Here is a 19,607-nt window from a genome sequence, read left to right on the forward strand (position 1 = left end):
TACCTGTGCAAGAGGCTCTTGCCTCGGCAATCGCGCATGAACCCACACAACTGTACATTGGTCAAATGAAAAGCCCACTAGTGGGGCATAACATACTGCCAAAGGGGAAAGAGAGGGCAGTGCGTAGCGTGCAGGGCATCACTCCTGGCACCGCACTGTGCATAAGAGGGAAAGCAAGCACTCCATAGCTCTTAACCTGTGACAAAACTGAAAATGAGGCTCTCCCCCTCCTAAATTCAGCGCCAACTCTTGTTGCATGAGGCAAGTGCACCAGAAGGTGCTACTTGGCACATTTACAAGCATTTTCCCGTTTCCGGGTTGCCGCCTAAAAATCTCCCAACCGGCTGCGCAGTTGACTTCACGGCAGAGTAAGAAAATGTTCCCTTTGTCATTCCGAAGGTAATGACGTCAACACATTTTCAGGTCCCAAAATAGCAAGTCCCTAAATTTTAGGAGATGCTGCCATTGTATCTTTCTAGGTCATCCGACCCTCTTTGTACACTGCGGCCACATCCAGAACTGAAATGTAGCCTCTGTAGCAAAGGATTCCACTTGGGCTAGTCAATGACCCCACTTTGGCTAACCATAGTCTTTGTCCAACCTTAGTGCTCTCTTGCCCTCAGGCCTGGACTGCCTCTGGACAGTTCCACAGTAGCTATGCAATGCGGGGCAGTTAGATTTCCCGAGGGGTGTTTCCAAAAAGTGAAAGTAAATAGATAATAAGAAAGAAATCAACAAAAAGGATAGATGGTAGTCGCATGCTGGTGACAACAGAGCAAGGGGGCCCTTGAGAGTTGGGACCCGGCATCCCTGTGTCGTCTCTTTTCTCTCTCTCGTCTCTCTTTCTTTCAGTTCAGTTCAGTACTTTCAAGTGAAGCAAAGTGTCCCTTGTGTTTATGTGCGGAGTTCTAGTTCCAAGAAAATCCTTATTCTCTTCCGCTGCACCTAACATTGGTATCAGAGCTCTGTGTGTGCTTTGGCTTCGCGAACTCGAGGAAAAAACCAAGAACCCAAAGAACCTTGCCCAATTTTTTTTCCTAAAGAATCTTTGTGTAAGGTGCAACAAAAGTGAATGTTGAACTTTGCTCGAGATCAGTGCTCTGAACTGTGCTCAAGGGTTAACTTTTACTTACGGAAGGGAGAGCCTTCCATCCTTTAGTGAGAGAGTGCAAATCACAAACAAAGTGGATAAACACTGTGAATGAAGGTGCTCAGACTGAGAGATAGAGAGAGAAGAATACGACACCAGAATGTTGTCAAACCCTCCTCCGAAGGCCCCACTCTCTATGGCGAGAGCGGTCTACTATTGATTGCACAAATCTCTACAATGCAATGGACTTGCCGATGATGTCGACGACGATGAGGACGATGAGGAGACAGGCTGAAATCTGAAAACGCTAGGGGCTGAGCCCTTCTTTCTTGGGTTTCCTGTCACTCTTCAAAAACACGATTAGGAATCGACAAGCCCAAGTGAACTTGGGTCACGTGCGACCACAACAAGCAAAAAAAAATTATTTGGTTCTTTCCTTGAGTGATACAGAACACTGCCAAAGCTCTGATACCAATGTAAGGTGCAACGGATGTGAATGTTGAACTTTGCTCAAGATGAGTGCTTTGAACTGTGCTCAAGGGTTAACTTTTACTTACGGAAGGGAGAGCCTTCCGTTCCTTTAGTGAGAGAGTGCAAATGATCACAAACAAAGTGGATAAACACTGTGAATGAAGGTACTCAGACTAAGAGATAGAGAGAGAAGAATACGACACCAGAATGTTGTCAAACCCTCCTCCGAAGGCCCCACCCTCTATGGCGAGAGCGGTCTACTATTGATTGCACAAATCTCTACAATGCAATGGACTTACCGACGATGAGGACGACGACGAGACAGGCTAAAATCTGAAAACGCTAGGGGCTGAAATCTGCAAATCTTGTATTTGTTGAATTCTAACTCTATGTCGGTGACAACGGCGATAACGACGACACGCTGAAAATGCAGATGCTGAAATCTGCGAATAGCGGGCTGAAACTGCAAACGCTTGTTGATCTGACCGTGAGGCAAGGATCTACTGCTGCGGGAAGGTGAGATCTGCAAGGTTCGGGGGCTGCGATGCGGAGTCATAATGCTGAAATCTGAAAACGCTGATGCAGAAAAGCTAGACTGTCGCCGGTGAACTGTCGTCGTAAACTGCAAAACGCTAGGCTGACTTGCTGGTGCAAAAACGCTAGGCTGAATTAATGTCGTGTTGCAAAAACGCTAAGGGATCTACTGTGGTCTGCTATCGCCAGGCTGATCTGCAATTGCAAAACGCTGGGGTTGATCTGCACTTGAAGAAAACGCTGGTTCTTGGTGACTGAAAACGCTAGGTTGCCTGCTGGGGAGTCCTTGCTCAAAAGGTGCACTGTCGGACGCCCGGTCCCTGCTGCCTCTTCTGCTAGAAAGTGCTAGCGCTAGCTTTCTTATATATTTCCTTAGCCAAATTGCCCTACCCAGTTTCCCAACAAAGTCACTTATTAATAATAAGTGAAAATGGGTAAAATAGGGAAAATAGGTCTGTGCACTATAAAAATGCTCTTGATGGGTTCTGATGGTAATCTGATGATCATGCTGTGTGCAACCAGAGGATATGCATCTACTCTAAGTGCCTGCACATGCACGGTCTGTGAACAGACTCACAAAAGTGCCAGAACACTTCCTAAGCTAAGCTACCTGAACCCCTGTCATGAAGTAGCTTGTACACGTACACATAGGGTTACATGTGCACGTGACACTTTGAGTCCCAACCATGGACTTACCAAATCCAAATCTTCATTGCGAAGGAAGATCGGCATCGGATACACGACAACCCAGATCTTGAGTACCAAGATCTCCTAGCTTTGTATGCGGATATGGAAGGAGTTGGAGACAGGATCCCTAACCTCTTTTGCATTCGCATGTAGCGTGCATCCATTTCCCTCGTCATTGAACCTTTGAAAAGGACTCCGGAACCACACCTCAATCCATTAGCACTGGTAATGTTTTCACCGCAGTTAGTGTTCAGGGAACAGCTCTTACTACAGCGCTATCTGGTATAGAGCCCAAGCTAATATTCGGCAATCGTAGTAAGGCTGGACTGTGACCCTTACACAGTGTTTGCATCGCCAACAGTACCCACAACACCCGTAGTACCATCAGTCCCTGGTTTCGGAGGAATCTGCATTGGTTTGTGCATCCACAGCATCAGAAGCATTCATCAATTAGCATCAGAAGTACAGAAAGAAGTTCGACAGATGTGCCTCACTTTTAAGAGGGGGGATGTCACGTGCGCACTTCACTTGCACCACATAGACACGCTTCTGCCACAATCTAGCATCAGTTGCACTCCTTGCATACCCTCTCTTGCACAGTCAGTTATCGAAGTATTTTCCAGAGCATAAAACCCTTTTTCCCAAAATACACATTTTTCACTTATTTATTAATAAGTGACTTTTGTTGGAAAAGTAGATAGAGCAAATTGCTATGGACCTATAAATGAACTGCATAGTTACCCGGAACGGGAAATCGGAACGGGGAACGAGAAATGGCAACATGCATGAAATGCCATTCCCTGTTTCGGATACTCACGTTTGAAACACGGAACGGGAAATTGGGATGGGAACGAGGAACGGGGACCTGAAAATGGCCATTCCCTATTACTAAAAAAAGCCCCTTTGGCACCAGTAGAAGGCAGATCACCTAGGAGCCACTAGGAGCACAAGACATACTAGCTTCAGTCCAACGTTTTCTCACAGGAACGAGTCCATGAAAGCCAGCGTTTTCGAATCAGACCAGCCATTGTTTTCAGATCAGACCAGCCAACGTTTTTAGATCAGACCAGTTTGCGTTTTCAAATCAGACCAGTCAACGTTTTCAAATCATACCAATGTTTTGCAGTTTTGAGCCAGATCAGCCTGGCATTTTTGCATTGCAGAACCGCACCATCATCAGTAGTTGTAGATCAGTCCGTCCCAGTGCGACAATAGCAGAATCCCTAGCGTTTTCAGTTTCAACCTTGACGCCGTCATCATTGACACCATCATCATAGTCCCATCGTCATCATATTCATCGTCACAACTCGGTATCGCATTTTCAACCCTTACATCAGTGCCAGTTCTCAGCCTTACATATCAGCCAGCGTTTTCAATTTTTAGCCCTTAGAATAGCAATCGTCATCGTTATCGTCATCATCGTCGTCGTCGGGGGCATAGTACCCGATCGCAACAGATTCCCAGCGATCTCAATTTTCAACCCTAGCGTTTTCAAAATTTCAGCCCTAGCCTCACGTCATCATCGTCACGGCGACATCGTCGCCTCCGTGACAATCGATGTCATCGTCAACATCATCGTTGTCGTCAACATCGTCTTCGACATAGACCAGCAGTACCCGTCGTCGACATCATTGTCTTCGACATAGACCAACAGTACCCGCGCAGACCTCCCCGTCTTCGACATAGACCAGCAGTACCTGTCATCGACATCCCCGTCTTCAACATAGACCAACAGTACCCGTCGTCGACATTGTCATCGTCGACATAGACTATCAGCACCTCGTCGTCGACATCGTCTTTGACACAGACCCTCAGTATCCCTTCAATACCTCAGTACCCAGTACACAGCATCAGCATCAGCATCAGCATCAGCATCAGCATCAGCATCAGCATCAGCATCAGCATCAGCATCAGCATCAGCATCAGCATCAGCATCAGCATCAGCATCAGCATCATTGTAGTAGCATTTGTGCAAGAATAAAGAAAGTACTTGCTCTGGCAACAGAGCAAGGGGGTCCTTGAGGGTTGGACCCGACATTCCTGTGTCGTCTCTTTTCTCTCTCTCATCTCTCTCTTTCTTTCAGTTCAATTCAGTACTTTCAAGTGAAGCAAAGTGTCCCTTGTGTTTGTGTGCGGAGTAAATCCTTCGGAGCCTCATAGTGCTCCATGTTTTGTATCCCTTTCTTTTCGTGGGTTTTCCTCGCTTTGAGGTTTCCCACTTGTAAATTAATCAAAGCAGATTTACAAAAAAAAAAGTCTGTGTGCAGAGTACTAGATCCGAGCAAATCCTTATTCTCTTCCGCTACACCTGATAATTTGTTAGCCTTTGTATGCCATAAATACGATAGTATAGACGACTGAAGAGAGGTAAGTCGGTGTTGCGGCCAAGGCAACAAGGGCAAATAGAACTGAACATATACCATCATGATGCTTTGTACAATGCGGAGTCTGACATGTAGCGGCGAAGTAGACAATTTCCAATATTGGAGTTTGATATTGAGGCGATGCTGCATGCATAACCCATTCAATGTGTTGAGTGCCAGTAACATGCCAACCAATAGGATATCCCAAATGTCGCGTAATTTCATGCGGAGACACAATCTTTTCAAGCCACAAAAGCTGATACCAAACATGTGCATGAAGAGGCAAGAGATTAGACTTGTAGAAGTTAACTTTAAGACCGGCAGGCAAGGACCCCTAAGGTCGTACTGTGAGCGTATAAAATATGCACAATATACGCTAACTTTGGGCCAAATCCGAGACACTGCATGACATCCGCAATGTAATCCCAGTGGACACTGTCAAAAGCCTTATCTATGTCAACTTGCATCACAAGCACATCCTGTTGTGTGTACTTAGCAAATTCCATACCCACCAGGATATTGGCCAAATTATCCATTATTTGGCGATGAAGAATAAATCCATATTGCGCCTTATCAAGACCTGTAAAAAGATAATCTTTGATGTGAAGTACTATCATCTTGGCCAAAATCTTATAAATGACGGGCATAAGGATAATAGGCCGCTAGTGGGAAAATTGCTCGCAGAGTTTGTGTTTAGCTAGCAATACAAGAAGACCCTCTTTTTGAGATCCTGGCAGATGTTGTGTGTCCCATGCGGCATCCATCACGAGAAGCAGAGGCTCCTTGAGAGAACCCCAAAAAGAGATGAAGAATTCAACTGTGAGACCATCCCAGACATGTGAACGCTATCTACCAAGAGCAAGCAAGGCTAAGTGTAACTCATCTTGCGTAAATGCTACTTCAAGACAATTAGCAGCCTCTGGTGAAAGGATTGGCTGCACTCAAGAAAACAACAATTGCCACGCTCGGTGAGCCTTAGTAGAGGCGGAGGGAGGAGGAGCAAACACAGTATTGTAGTGAAAAACGATAGCATCAGCAAGCTCCTATTTCGTAGATGTCCAAGAGCCTGAGGGGAGCATAACCTGCTTAATACCTTGGGTTTGTTTATTATGATGCAGGTGTTTGAAGAGTTGTTTAGAGGCACACCCTTTATCCATGAGAGCCCGCTTGCGAGCGTCAGTTTGCCAATAACCAATTTTGCGCTGATCATTCTGACATAGGCACACACGAGCCTGACAAAGAGCGGCCTCTTGTGAAGCTGATAAGGGTCTTGAGTCAGCCAACTCTTGTATTTGACAAACCAACTTTGCCTCATGAACATCCCCACGCAGCTGGCGCATGCCATAATCCCGGATAATGCATTGGATACGTATGACAAAACGATACCATGCAGTATCCGGATCATAATGTATCTGATCGCAGAGTGGAGGAATGAACTTATTAACCATACCTCGAAAGCGATCATAAGAAAGATGAGCAATATTCATATGCAGAAGACGCTTCCGAGGAATAGGTTGATCACACGCTGGCGGGCCGAAGTGCAACGTCAAAATAATTGGAGCATGATCAAATAACAACAGTATATGATCAATTCTCATCTCACAGACAAAGCCATCATATTGCTGCGAATTCATTAAATACCAATGGTCCAATCGTGCACGATAAAAAGTGCACGCATTATGTTGAAAAGTGAAGCCCAAAGCATCAAGATGTATACACATCCACAGATCTTGCATATACATAGAAGCACTAAGATTATCCCAAGCTTGCCTCTCAGCTCGTAGCATATGAGAATGACCAGTAGTATTATTAGAGATATTCAAAGCATTATTGAAATCCCCACAAAGCAATGCATTCGAAGTCCATGAATAAGAGCTAATATCTTGCCACAAGACAGCCTTGTGCCAGTGTGCCCAGATGTCGTATGCGCATAAAACACCACCCACCTCATACACTTGATCATGCAGTATACATTATATCACCATCCATTGACCATCAGGTTCATTGTAAGCAAGAATCAGCTGTAGTTCATGACGAACTAGCATCAGAACACCCGAAAAACCAGCGAAGCCAGCATAAGCTATCCAATAACCCGCAAAATAAGAGCATTGTCCGGCAAATTCATGCTGATTATGTTCCTGTAAAACCACTACATCTGCGTTACATGTATGTAAAAAGTGTCAGGTTAGCCTCCACTTGTCGGGGTTGCATAACCCTCGCACATTATATGAGATGCATTCTATACTGCTATTCATCACACCACATATGTACAAAGGGCAAAGAAAGTAGCAGCTAGGTCGACATGCCCATGGACACGTCTTCATCCATTTTGTGCAAAGAGGAATTTATTGACTGACTTGGCCCAGAATGTGGGTCCGAGCCAGCAGCTTCACTTGTAACCACATCCTTATAGGAACGAACTACTTTATCCCATGTTGCTGCCAGAGATTTATTGTCATTACAAGGGAGTTTGTGTTGACCCACAATCTTGGCCGGCACATAATTACGCAAAGAAGCTGGAGTTCTAAGCTTAACAAGTTTCTTAGGGACCATCCATGCATCTGTGTTTATAGCTTTCCCTTTATCTTTCTCTTTTAATATATTGGCAATAGCCGTAGATTGCTTCCCCTTCCCTTTATCTGCCAATGAAGGTGATGTAGAAGTCGTCATTCCGAGAGATTTATGCTCAGGCAGCAACTTTGAGGGCGAATTGAATCGTGAGGTTGGAACAGTCGGAGGAGGAGGCTGTAAATTTGGGCTCAAGACATTCGGACAGCATATGCCCAAACTTACCACAACAAAAGCAAAAATTGGCAAATTTGTCCCATTTTAGTTTGAAAGGTCGTTTGCCCACCAAAGGATCCCCTGATTTACATAAATACCAGTAGGCATGGGATGTTTGTATCCCATAAGATGCAAAAGTGATTTGAATTTGCATCTACTTTCGGGGGACAAATGACCTTTTCTAGTTGTGAGGCTAACAAAGGGAGAAAATGGAGCCATGTTTGAGGAAAATCCTCCATCTCAACCCACACCGGGCATTTATGACAAATCAAACTCTGATAATCTCTGGTGAGAGCCCAAGGAAAAACATGAGTCATCTCGGTATTGAAAAACAAAGGGACATTTCAAGAAGTGTATCCCTCGCTTCAGAGTCGATCAACAAAACTTCATAGAATCCACGCCCTCCAAAGTAAACACCTCTGATTGCTTCACGTATAAGAAGAAAATACACCCACTGTCCCACATCTTGAGCAGTAGGCATCTTGCCGGGAAAGAAGAGGATCAGTGCATTAAGAGCATACTGAGCGACGGGATCCATCAGCTCTTGCACGGGAATAAGCACTTCTTTATCAGGAGTCCGACCATCCCAAGCTTTGCGAGCATAGTCAAAATCCTCGAATCTGTTGCCTGCACTCTGAAAACCCTAACGGGCTGTTGTCCAATTGCTAAGCCACTCTCGTGTAGGAAGTCTCTACAGGCTACGCCGAAACCCTAACTCTGAGATGACGAAATTGCACTCAGTCAAGAAACCCTAGGGCGCTGATGCTCAAAGCTGCCTGTATACCCGTCCCATACACACACATGCGTCTGCTCACACAAATCACGCTACTGTTGCTGCACACCTGCACGCGAACAGCACCAGCCCTGTCTCTCTATCTCTCGCTACTTCTGATGCTCACCAACGAGCGGACAGCACCAGCTCACACACACACACACACACACACACACACTCATCCCAAGACCGTGTCAAACAAGCATAGCCTTCTTGTCGCAACCTATGCCCTTCAAGAAAGCAATTTGTACCAAACCCTAAAATTGTGTGCTAGTAGGTAATATCATGCAGATTGTGTTGCACAACAGGCAATGCCACCTTTCCTGTGCTCGTTACAATGAGTATTAGTTGAGCTAAAATTTATCCCAATGGGTGTAAAAGGTCCATCCTTTCTTCTCTATTAATATAAGGGAATTCCATGCACAATTTGCAAGGATTGGTTGTCTATGACGATATCCAAATTACGTGGGTTGCAGGGATTGGTTGTCTATGACCGATATGCAAAAGTTACCAAATCGTGGCAGGCAATTCAAGAGCGAGGTGATGTATGTTCTGCAATACTTTTGGGAGTAAAACAGCTCTTTATTTCACCTTATCGACCATAGTCTAATGAACTCACTGACATGTTGTAAAAAAATTATTCACATCTTATGATAAGAAATTCAGCTTGAGATCGTATCTTTCCCTATGGCTCAATCCAAGTGTCCACAACTTATAGTCCCTATTCATAAGTATGATCCTTGCCTACCTGAAACCCCCAACTTTTTGGATCCTCCGATAAAATAGAATTCCATTCAATGGTATGAATTATCGGTAACGCAAAGCCTTAATTTTTTGATATGGCTAACATGATGTCGGAGAGATTATTCCAAAGATACGAGGCACTCAAAAAATGTAAAAAGTGACAATTTCAAGACAAAATTGACTATCTCCACATAATGAATGGATCTAAATATGTTTACATTTTATATGCTTTCTTGCGACCATAGTTGCATTCGAGCATAAAAAGATAATTCTTCAAAGCATGCAAGTATGTTAAAAAATACGTGCAGAACCACTAACACATAAAACGATTTACCAAAATTTCAGTAATATATGAACGAAGGAAGCCTATGATCAGGATCGTGATCATGAGCAAAACGTAGATCCTGAGCTCATCAAGATGTCAGTGTCTGAGTTATAACTTCATCACCACAGCTCAGGTCCCAATTACCCGAGCCCACATGATATTAGCTGTCAAGGGGAGTTGGCCTAGCGGTAAAGGCCATCGAGGGGCTTTAAGAGCACCCGCTATGGTTGTACTTGCGGGTGTGGGATTGTGAAGCACCAGATTGCAAAAAAAAAAAAACACCAAATTCCTTCCATGGATTTTCTCAGACGAGCGAGAGACGAGTACCGTAAAGAGGAGAGGGCAGAAGGTAGATTTGAGCTTGGCGAGTGACAACTCCAGCCGCAAGGACCCCATAACCTGCATCAAGTAGACCTACACGCCGTTCCAGTCTGGGAAGTGAAAATCCGAATCCAAAATTTCAAATGGGGCGGAAGGGGAGCCAGGAGCCCGAACTTGCCCAAGATAAAGACTTAAATTATCGCCAGAAAAGTGGCCTTTTTCAACCGGCTAAAATCATAAAATCAAGGGAAAATTACCAAAATACCCCTCTAATTTGAGTAAATTCCCAAAATACCCCTCTAATTTGAGTAAATTCCCAAAATACCCCTCAAATTTCAAAAATTCCCAAAATGCCCCCGATATTTTGTCATATATTCCCAAAATGCCCTTCAAATTTTCCAAAATTCCCAAAATACCCCTTGTTGTGAGACTAAATTTCTCGAAAAATAAATTTTTTTGTAGGTCTTCACAAGAAGAGTGATTGTCTATCGTACAAGATGCTAAAACTACAATTTGAGTTGTTTACGTAGGCTTTGGAGATGAATTGCTTCATTATTTTTAGACATAATTGCCTTTTTTGCGATGGTAACTGGTGACAAATTACATGCTGAGCACTCAAAAACGAATCTCAATTGTCAAAAACGAATGAAGATTAGAAAATCTTGAACATTCCAACCAAAATAGATACAAGGGTATTTTGGGAATTTCCTCAAATTAGAGGGGTATTTTGGTAATTTTCCCTAAAATCAATTCAGGTTCTGAATTGAAAATCGGTAAAATATTCTACAAGTTTTAGTGCAAAAATCGACAAATTGTTCAGATTTTGACCTAGAAATTGAAAGAGTTTATATGTATGGCCTTTTTCTCTTTGGTTGGAAAAACGGTTTTTGGTGAGCCCTGGGTGGGGCATGAGATAGTCCGAGTTTACTAACCTACCCCAGGTTTACTTTTAGCATCGAACTTACAAAGCTTCCCAAACTTGCAAGTGTGCTTTAAACCGAGATCCCATTTGCAATATGCCCATGTAAGATAGTGTGGAGGCAATGCTCTACCTAAGGAAAGTGCCAATAAATCCATCTGAGAGCTTTAGCCTCCAAATTTTCCCAGTAATGTGCTTATGTTGGAACTTGGCAAAGCTTGTACAAAATATAGCTTGTCTACGTAGGAAGAGCAAACAAACTATTTACCATTGTTCTGTCAATCACACTCAGATTCTACAATGTTTGTCAATTTGCAAGTGAAAACTCACAACACACTTTTGATGCATACATGTGAAACAAGGGGGTATTGATATTCCCTTCCCTTAGCCTATTCACCATGCCCAATGCAACAGTCACTTACAAATGCATTCTTAATAAGGGGGTATTGATCTTCCCTTCCCTTGGCCTAGCCACCATGCCCGATGCAAATGTCACTTACAAATGCATTCTTAATAAGGTGTCTCTGTGAGCTGCACATTTGAGAGGACCTCGGGTCTCTAGCGATTGAGAGCAATTGGCAACTGTTAGACTACAAATACTTTCCCTACTCTTAAAGAACCTTTTAAGCCGCTCCCCCCAAAGGCATACATAGTCTGAGGCCTCCCTAAAATCTCAAAAACTTGAAATGAAGGAGAAAATAGTCAAATAGAGGGGGTGGAGAACCGCACCTCTTGTATCCACTTTCTCTTCTCAAAATCCCTCCTCCTCCTCCACATTCGGGCCCACACCCCCACTCTCCAACTTCTAGAAAAACATAGATGAAGATTGGCTTCCTCTCATTAATCCTTCTCTCTCTGTAGAACAAAAATATTGGGAGAAATCAATTTATCTTTTCTCTAGATCACAAGGTTAGCAGTCTCTCTTTTCATAACTTCTTGGAAGTGGAAGGTTTCATTAGTTGAAAGCTTTTACCTATTTGGCATGTAGTGAGAGGCTACACCACCATAATGAGGATTTGTGCAATCGACGGACTAGAGCACTGACATGGGGGGGCTACTAAATTTAGACCCTCCATATCACATGTGTTTAAAGCCTTAATTGAAAACCCCATGTTTATAGAGTTTTCCTTAACATAATAAATGTTACTCTTTCCTAGTTCAATTGGCATATGTCCTCTTTGATTGGTCTCCTATTTTATAAACCCATGTCTATAGAGTGTTTCTGAACAACATAATAAATGGTACTCTTTCCTAGTTCAATCAATTGGCATATGTCCTCTTTGATTGGTACCCTCCTATTTGATAACCCTCCTATATGCCATACATGTATGAAAAATGGACTAAATGACCTTTTTTGTTGAGCTCGCATACTATGTGTGCATATTTGTGAGTGATCTCTTCAACAACACTTCATGCCTAGAATGTAGGAATTCAAAAAGGACTAATTTCATGGGATGGTGCGAAAAGGTTATAATGGAAAACAAACTAGTACAAGTAACTGGAATACTTGATTGGCCCCAAGGATGGAATCCACGGGCTCTGATACTAGTTGTTGGGACTAGTGATGGGATGGAACCATTTACAAATCTACCCCCGTTAGTTATATCTACTAACATAATATGGCGGAAGGGGAGCCCTTTACACGTGTCATAATCTGCGACTTGAAGGCTAAAGTCCAAAACAAAAACAAGCCCCTTTGCACGTGATAAAGAGGGGGAGAGGGGGGGAGAGAGAGGCCGCCAAAGGCGGCCGGCCATACTATTCTCAATGAAGACTCAATGAATCTCAAATTGTACTCTCTCTTTTTCTTAATGCAAGCTCCACTTGATTTTATTTTGCTAGGATTTAGGGATTGAGGTATGCCATTATCTTGAAGACTATTTAGGGTCAACCTATAAAGGTAGGAGGTTAAATATTTGAGATAGCTTTTTTTAGCCTCTCATACCTTTGTGGGTTAAATATTTTCCCTTCTGCTAACAAATAATTGTACACAACCTCACCTCCCTTTAATGTACACAACAAGTGTACATTTTTGGGCCATATATAATATTCTCCAATTAAAGGCAGGTGAGGGCCTTTGAAAGACACTCATGCTGTAAATATTCCATAGCACACCTAATATAGGGACCTTCTTGATGAGTGAATGCCCTAGGAAGATAATGTTGGATTTATCTAAGTGTGCCACAATGGGACTATATTCTTTGATTTGCAAGTGAAATAACTTCTTCCATATCTGCTCATCTATGCAAAACCTATGGCGAGGATGTGAAAGGGGAACTTCCATGACCTAATCCACTGTGTATGGGTATCAAATCTCCCCACAATTTGATGTCAGTTGATGGATGAGTAGGCATGCATACGCAAGAGAGACTACAATTGATGCCAGTTGATGGATGAGTAGACCTTCAATGGGTGGAGCTCCCTACAAAGAACGTCGGAGCATGATAATTCCCTGTTGATGAAAGAATAAGAAATCATGAATGGTTAGTAAGGCTATGTTAGTAGGCAACATGACACACATGTCGAGCAAAGCACATCGGCCTTTAACCCAAAAGTAATAAAGGATTAAGGCTTAAAATAAGATCTTCTCTTGCGATGTTGATCGAGCTCTCATGCTCCCCCCTTATGGCAGAATGCTCCTCTGTTCATCTTGATGCTTTCTCTTGTAGTAACCTCCCCGAGATTTGGTGGCGGGGTGGCTCCCCTGTTAGCCGAAACTCTATAATTCTTTTTTGTCACCGTATGTCCGTCTAAACTCATGATGCCATGGCTCGGGTGAGCATGGATTGCATTGTAAATTTTTTGTGGTTTTCAATATATTTTCCACTCACAATCTATGAGTTTTGCCAAAAAAAAAAAAAAAGAATACACTATATATGTAATACATAAATCAAAGCCATTAACGTAATGAAAAGGAACCTTTCACAATTGGGTAAAATTGGAGGTATTGGATCAATTATATTTATTTACGGGCATGCTTATGTTTCCGAAATGTGCTTTTCTCTCTTTAGACTAGAGAGATAGATTACTTGTAAACAACCCTGAAACAAGCTACAAAATCATCGCTAATGAAAACGCTTGACCTCAACGTGTTTGAAAGGCCTTGAAACAGTCACAAGTGACTAGAAATGTTCGTAGAGCTTGCAATGGATGTCTTTTGGGCAAAAAAAACATCAATAATGACCTTGAAAATCTTTACAGCTTCAAAAGTATCATGGACTAGAATTTTTTGAATACATTAAGGATGGGATGATGGAAAATTTGCAAGGATCTTTAAAAAAAATTGTGGCTCATACATAACTACAAGAACGATGTGAGACTACATCTAAGGTTAAGAACAAGGGACAAAGTCTTTAAAAGGTTCTCCATTACTCCCAATAGTCCCAAAAATGGAGGGTCAACCTTTAAATATAGAAAAGTGAGCATCCTTGAGCCAATAGTCAATAAAAGTGGCATGTAGACTATTTTTAGGAGCTCTCTCTTTTACTTGAGAACTTTGGTAGTGTTATTTTCAGCTCTTTGTGTGTGGGTGTGTGTCTATTGACGCACTAGTCTCGCCATAAACTACTAGCATGTGTTGCATGGCCATCACAGATGTGATGAGAGATCATGATAAGTTGGAAATTATATTTTAACATGAAATTTGAGCTCAAGGGAGTTTTTTCATTTTGGGGATTTTTTCATCTTGTTTGGACCATTTACACTCAAAAAAGATCATGTTTAGGCCAAAGATGGCATAAAAATGGTCAAAAGTAGTCTTTTTTACGTGGATATGGATTAAAGTTGACACATCAGCCAAGTTCTCATGTATGGAATCAAGGGGGGTTATGGCTACAAAACGTACAATTCTTTCCCTTAATTGTGTATCTGATTCATGGTTTCCCTATGAAAGGATAGGGTGAAAGCATGGCCACTTGTACAAAAAGTAATGTCCTTGACACTTCTTGTTTAGCACTTGTGGTGGTGGTGTTTTGGCACACCTTTTACGGATCTTTTTGCAAGAAAATATTTTTATTGATGTTATTAAAAAAAATACCTAGCAGCTTTATTGTGTTCTTGACTTGGTCTCTCTCTCTCTCTCTCTCTCTCTCTCTCTCTCTCTCTCTCTCTCTCTCTCTCTCTCTCTCTCGTATGGCCATTTTTGACCTGGTAGACAATAGTTTACTCTATAGAAAATGACACGTGGACTTTATGTGATTTGCCTCGTGTCAAAAAGGCCATTGGTACAAAGTGGGTTTACATCATAACTTCTCCATCCAAACTCCGATTTGGGAGATCTATAACCTCAATCAAAGAGTACGACACCCTCTAAATAGAATTTTCAGACTTATGGAAGGATTTTCTGTAGCAGTAATTTTGAAGGGAACAGGTTCGGGGAAGTTGACTCTCATCTCTTATTTTACATACAATGTCTTCCGGCACTCGCAAGGGTTCTTCTTCTTCAACGAGGTCCACAATCATTGTAGAAAATGATCCAAAATCTCCTAAGTGTGGAGATAGGAACACAACCACTCAACCAACAACATCGAAAACCATGATCATGGCATACTTGGTATCATTGGAAGAGATGGTAAACAAATAAGGTGAAGACTTACGGACTCTTGAAATTGAGAATGGCATGCTATGGGCTCTTGTGATTGAGAATGGGAATCTCAAGAGGACATTTCAGATGCAAATAACACGTTTGATGCAACTTGAAGAGGAAGTCAAGGAATATAAACGCTCTCTTGTGCACTTGAATGCTTTTGAAGGAGCACTTGAGCAAAGTAGTGCATGACCATGTATTGAAAGAGGAGAAATTTGACGCCATGATCTGAGATGTATACAACATGAAAGATTTATGTACAAACAAGTATTGGGCTGATGAATGTGGTAACAATGTGGTTCCTAGTTCCTCCACCATGTAAGCTATGGCTCAAACAAAGAATGTTGAGAATGTGGATATAGAGGAGTTGAAGGAACGGGAGCGACGTTCCAAGAACATTGTTATTCATGGAATTCTCAAAGTGAAGTTAGAGACACCTCCTGCTCTTTCCATTGGTATCGAATATCTCTTCAAAACCCACTTTGGCATGTCAAGAGTTATGGTTTATGGAGCACATAGAGTGAGTAAGCAAGGAGCTCCTCGCTAGGAAGAATGGCCAATCGTATGCACCATCGAATGAGACCAAACAAAAGATTATCCTTGATAATAGCTGGATCTATTGAGGGATACAAAATGTTTTGTATGTGAAGATCACACTATCAAGCAACAAATATGAGGAGAGGAATGTCGCAAGGTATATAGGGAGAGGAATGATAAAAATAAGGAGATCTGTCATGAAGAAAATGTGTCCAAGGAGGAGGCAAGTCCCTTGAACGAATAGGAATATGTGACCTATGAGGCCGAGTTACAATTGAAAATATGCTTCTAGAATTGCAATGGATACCCATGGAATGTGGGGGTTGGCATAGGTGAACTAATAAGCAAAGCCAATGTTGTACTTCTTGTTGAAACTTGCAAGGATGATACACAAAGGATTAACGGGAAGGATTACAATGTGCATTTATTGATGTGGTCAAAGAATCTCAAGCAACAAAGAGGGCAAGGAGGGGTAGCATGTATGGTTAAGAAAGGATTGAAAGGTTTTATGTCAATTGTAAAAGATAACAAGCACAAATGTTATGTACGGCTGAAAATTATGACACCAAAAAGAGCACCCATTTTTGTAGCCGGTTGCTACATTCCTCATCACGATTCTCCCTTTTATGCTTGCATGGATGGAGATCATCCATTTTTTGATTTAGAGAAGGAAATTACTTGTTTTAAAGTCAAAGGTGATGTTATTGTCTTTGGGGATGTGAATGCTCGAACAAAAACATCACAACATGATACTCGACAATTTGATATGCCATACATTTCAAAAAAGTTTGAGGAAGTTCACTTATATGATCGTAATTCAATGGATAAGAAAGAGTTGGATCACTATGGAAAGTTACTTTTACACAAGTGCAATAGTATGGGTATATCATTGCCAATGGTGTATCTTTGTGGAGTGGAACCGATAGATTTACATGTAATAAAACATAATGGGCCAAATAGTGTGATTGACTATATGCTACTCTCCGGAGCCATCCTGTATCGCATAAAGAGTTATATGCTTGGTCAATGGACCTCAGAATCAAACCATTTGACGTTATGTATTGACCTATGTATTAAAAGTTATGGATGACAAATCTTCAATATGACGCACCATTGGAAACACAATGGGAAGCTTTTAAGAAAGCTATTTGTTCTTGTGCTGAAGAATACTTTGACATAAAGCATGTTCATTGTATCAACAAAGATAGAGCATGCAAAAGGTGATTTGATAAAGAGTGTCAAGATGCTCGAAAGTTCTTGATAAAGCTTGATGTGACTATGGACAAAGACAACTATCAAATTTTGTGCATACATACAAGGAATCGGTTCAAAAGAAAAGAAAATGGGAAGTAAAGCATCAATTTTTTCAAGTCCAAGAAAAGGCACGTACATGTGGAAGATTTTGGAGCAATTTGAGGGGGCATGTGGGCTGATAGTTTTGGTACCCCGAGTCTTGTGGATATGTACACACATTTGTAAGCAACTATATGAGCAACCAAATGCTAGAAAACTTCCACTTTATGGTTCACTCCCATGCATGCCCTCTTTTTCTACTATTGAGGGTGTGTATGGTGGGCTCCAAAAGTTGGCCACTCGCAAAGCGGGAGATCTTCAAGGTATCAAGCCAGAAATGAGTAAATGAATGGGAGATTTTACACATGAGTGGATGTGTGATATGCTCAACCTTGCACTTCAACATGGTATGCGTTGTGATTGGAGCACTAATTGGGTCAAGCCTTTGCATAAAGGAGGGCATGTAAAGAATGTAAATAACTACCGAACTATAATGATTGGGTCTCTTATAGCAAAGTTGTTTGGGTTCATAATAATGGAGATAAAATTGAGTGATGGGGCTGAAGAAAATGGCAAGCATGCAAAAGGACAAGCAAGTTTTTGTCAATGCCATAGCACCATTGATCATTTTGTCACTCTTCGTGTTCTCATGGAGGAAAGTCCGTTGAAAGGCAAGCGATTGTATTGTTGCTTTATGGACTTTAAGAAAGCCTTTAATATGATTCCATGTAACAATTTGCGAAGAAGGATGGAAGAACTCCAAGTGCCAAGTGAGTTTATGCTTGTGATTTCTCAAATCTATGAGAAGGTGGTGTGCCAATTGAAGGTGTTGCGGGAAGCGTGTGCGAGTGCAAGTACGAGAGCACACACACAGAGAGAGAGAGAGAGAGAGAGAGAGAGAGAGAGAGAGAGAGAGAGAGAGAGAGAGACCTGCTTTGGGTGGAGCGCACATCAACGTTATCCTGTTGTAGCTTTTTATTCTATTTGCTTAAAGAATAAGTGTATATATGGTTAAGTTAGTAGATGGGTTAGTAGTAAGTGGGATGTCCGGCCAGTTGACCTGAATCCCAACAAACTCCCACTTGAAGGCCAACACAGCCCAAGTGACCTGGTATGTACAACCATGAAGCAATCTAGTGGCTTCAACCTATACCCATCAACTCACTACAATGTGCCTTTCATCAAAGCATCTGCTAGGTTCTCGTCAATGTGTACCTTGACCAAATCAATGAGCTTTTTGGCCAAGAAATCTCTCATGAGATGATACCTGACTTCAATGTGTTTCAATTTGGAGTAAAACACGGGATTCCTTATCAATGCAAGAGCACTCTGACTATCACAATATATCACTGGAGTCTCATCAATGCCAAGATTTCTGACCAAGAGAGATAACCATACAGCCTCTTTACTTGCGTCCGACAATGCAACGTACTCTGCTTCCGTAGTGAAAGACGACGTACAATCTTGAAGACATGCCCTCCAAGATACTGCTGCTCCAGCAAATATGAAGACATAGCCAGATGTCAATCTCCTATCGTCGACACAACCCGCATAGTCTGCATCCACATGACCCACGATGAATGCATCATTGTTCCCAAAGCGTAAACACCTGCCGACGGTACCTTTGAGGTACCTAAGAATGTGCTTCATTGCTTCCCAATGCTTGCTTCCAGGATTTGACATATATCGGCTCACCACTCCCATTGCAAAAGCAATGTCTGGTCTTGTGGCCACCATAGCATACATGAGACTACCCACTACCGAAGAATATGGTACCTTAGCCATTTTTGCTCGCTCAACATCAGATTTGGGTGCATCTTCCTTGCTGAGTTTCAAGAATGCCTGCATTGGGTAACTCAATGCTTTCCCCCCTTGCATATTGAAACACTGCAAAACTTTCTCAATGTATGTTTCCTTAGATAACTCAAGAATACGACGTTTGCGATCTCTTTTGATTCGCATACCAAGAAAGTGTATAGCATCCCCCAAATCTTTCATTGCAAAATTGTTGCTAAGTGTTTTCTTCAAGTTGGCAATCTCGCAATGGATTTCCCAGCTATAAGCATGTCATCAACATACAAAACTAGAATGATCATCAAGCCATCATCTAGCTTTCTTGTGTACAAGCAGTGATCCTCTTTGCTCCTTTTATACCCTTAAGACCTCATACATGCATCAAATT

At 42.1% G+C, this 19,607-nt stretch overlaps 1 long non-coding RNA gene across 1 annotated transcript in view; it reads right to left on the reverse strand.

Annotated features, from left to right (window-relative positions):
• The window catches only part of LOC147454537 (uncharacterized), a 38,858-nt gene extending 28,595 nt beyond the window's left edge, over positions 1 to 10,263 (reverse strand). Inside the window, exon 1 of the long non-coding RNA XR_015188630.1 lies at positions 10,098 to 10,263. This is a non-coding gene — a long non-coding RNA (uncharacterized LOC147454537). The remainder of the gene's footprint in view (positions 1 to 10,097) is intronic.
• Between the last annotated feature and the right edge of the window lie 9,344 nt (positions 10,264 to 19,607).

Source organism: Adiantum capillus-veneris, chromosome 7 (genome assembly GCF_014529385.1).
Source record: "Adiantum capillus-veneris isolate H3 chromosome 7, ASM1452938v2, whole genome shotgun sequence".
NCBI lineage: Eukaryota > Viridiplantae > Streptophyta > Polypodiopsida > Polypodiales > Pteridaceae > Adiantum > Adiantum capillus-veneris.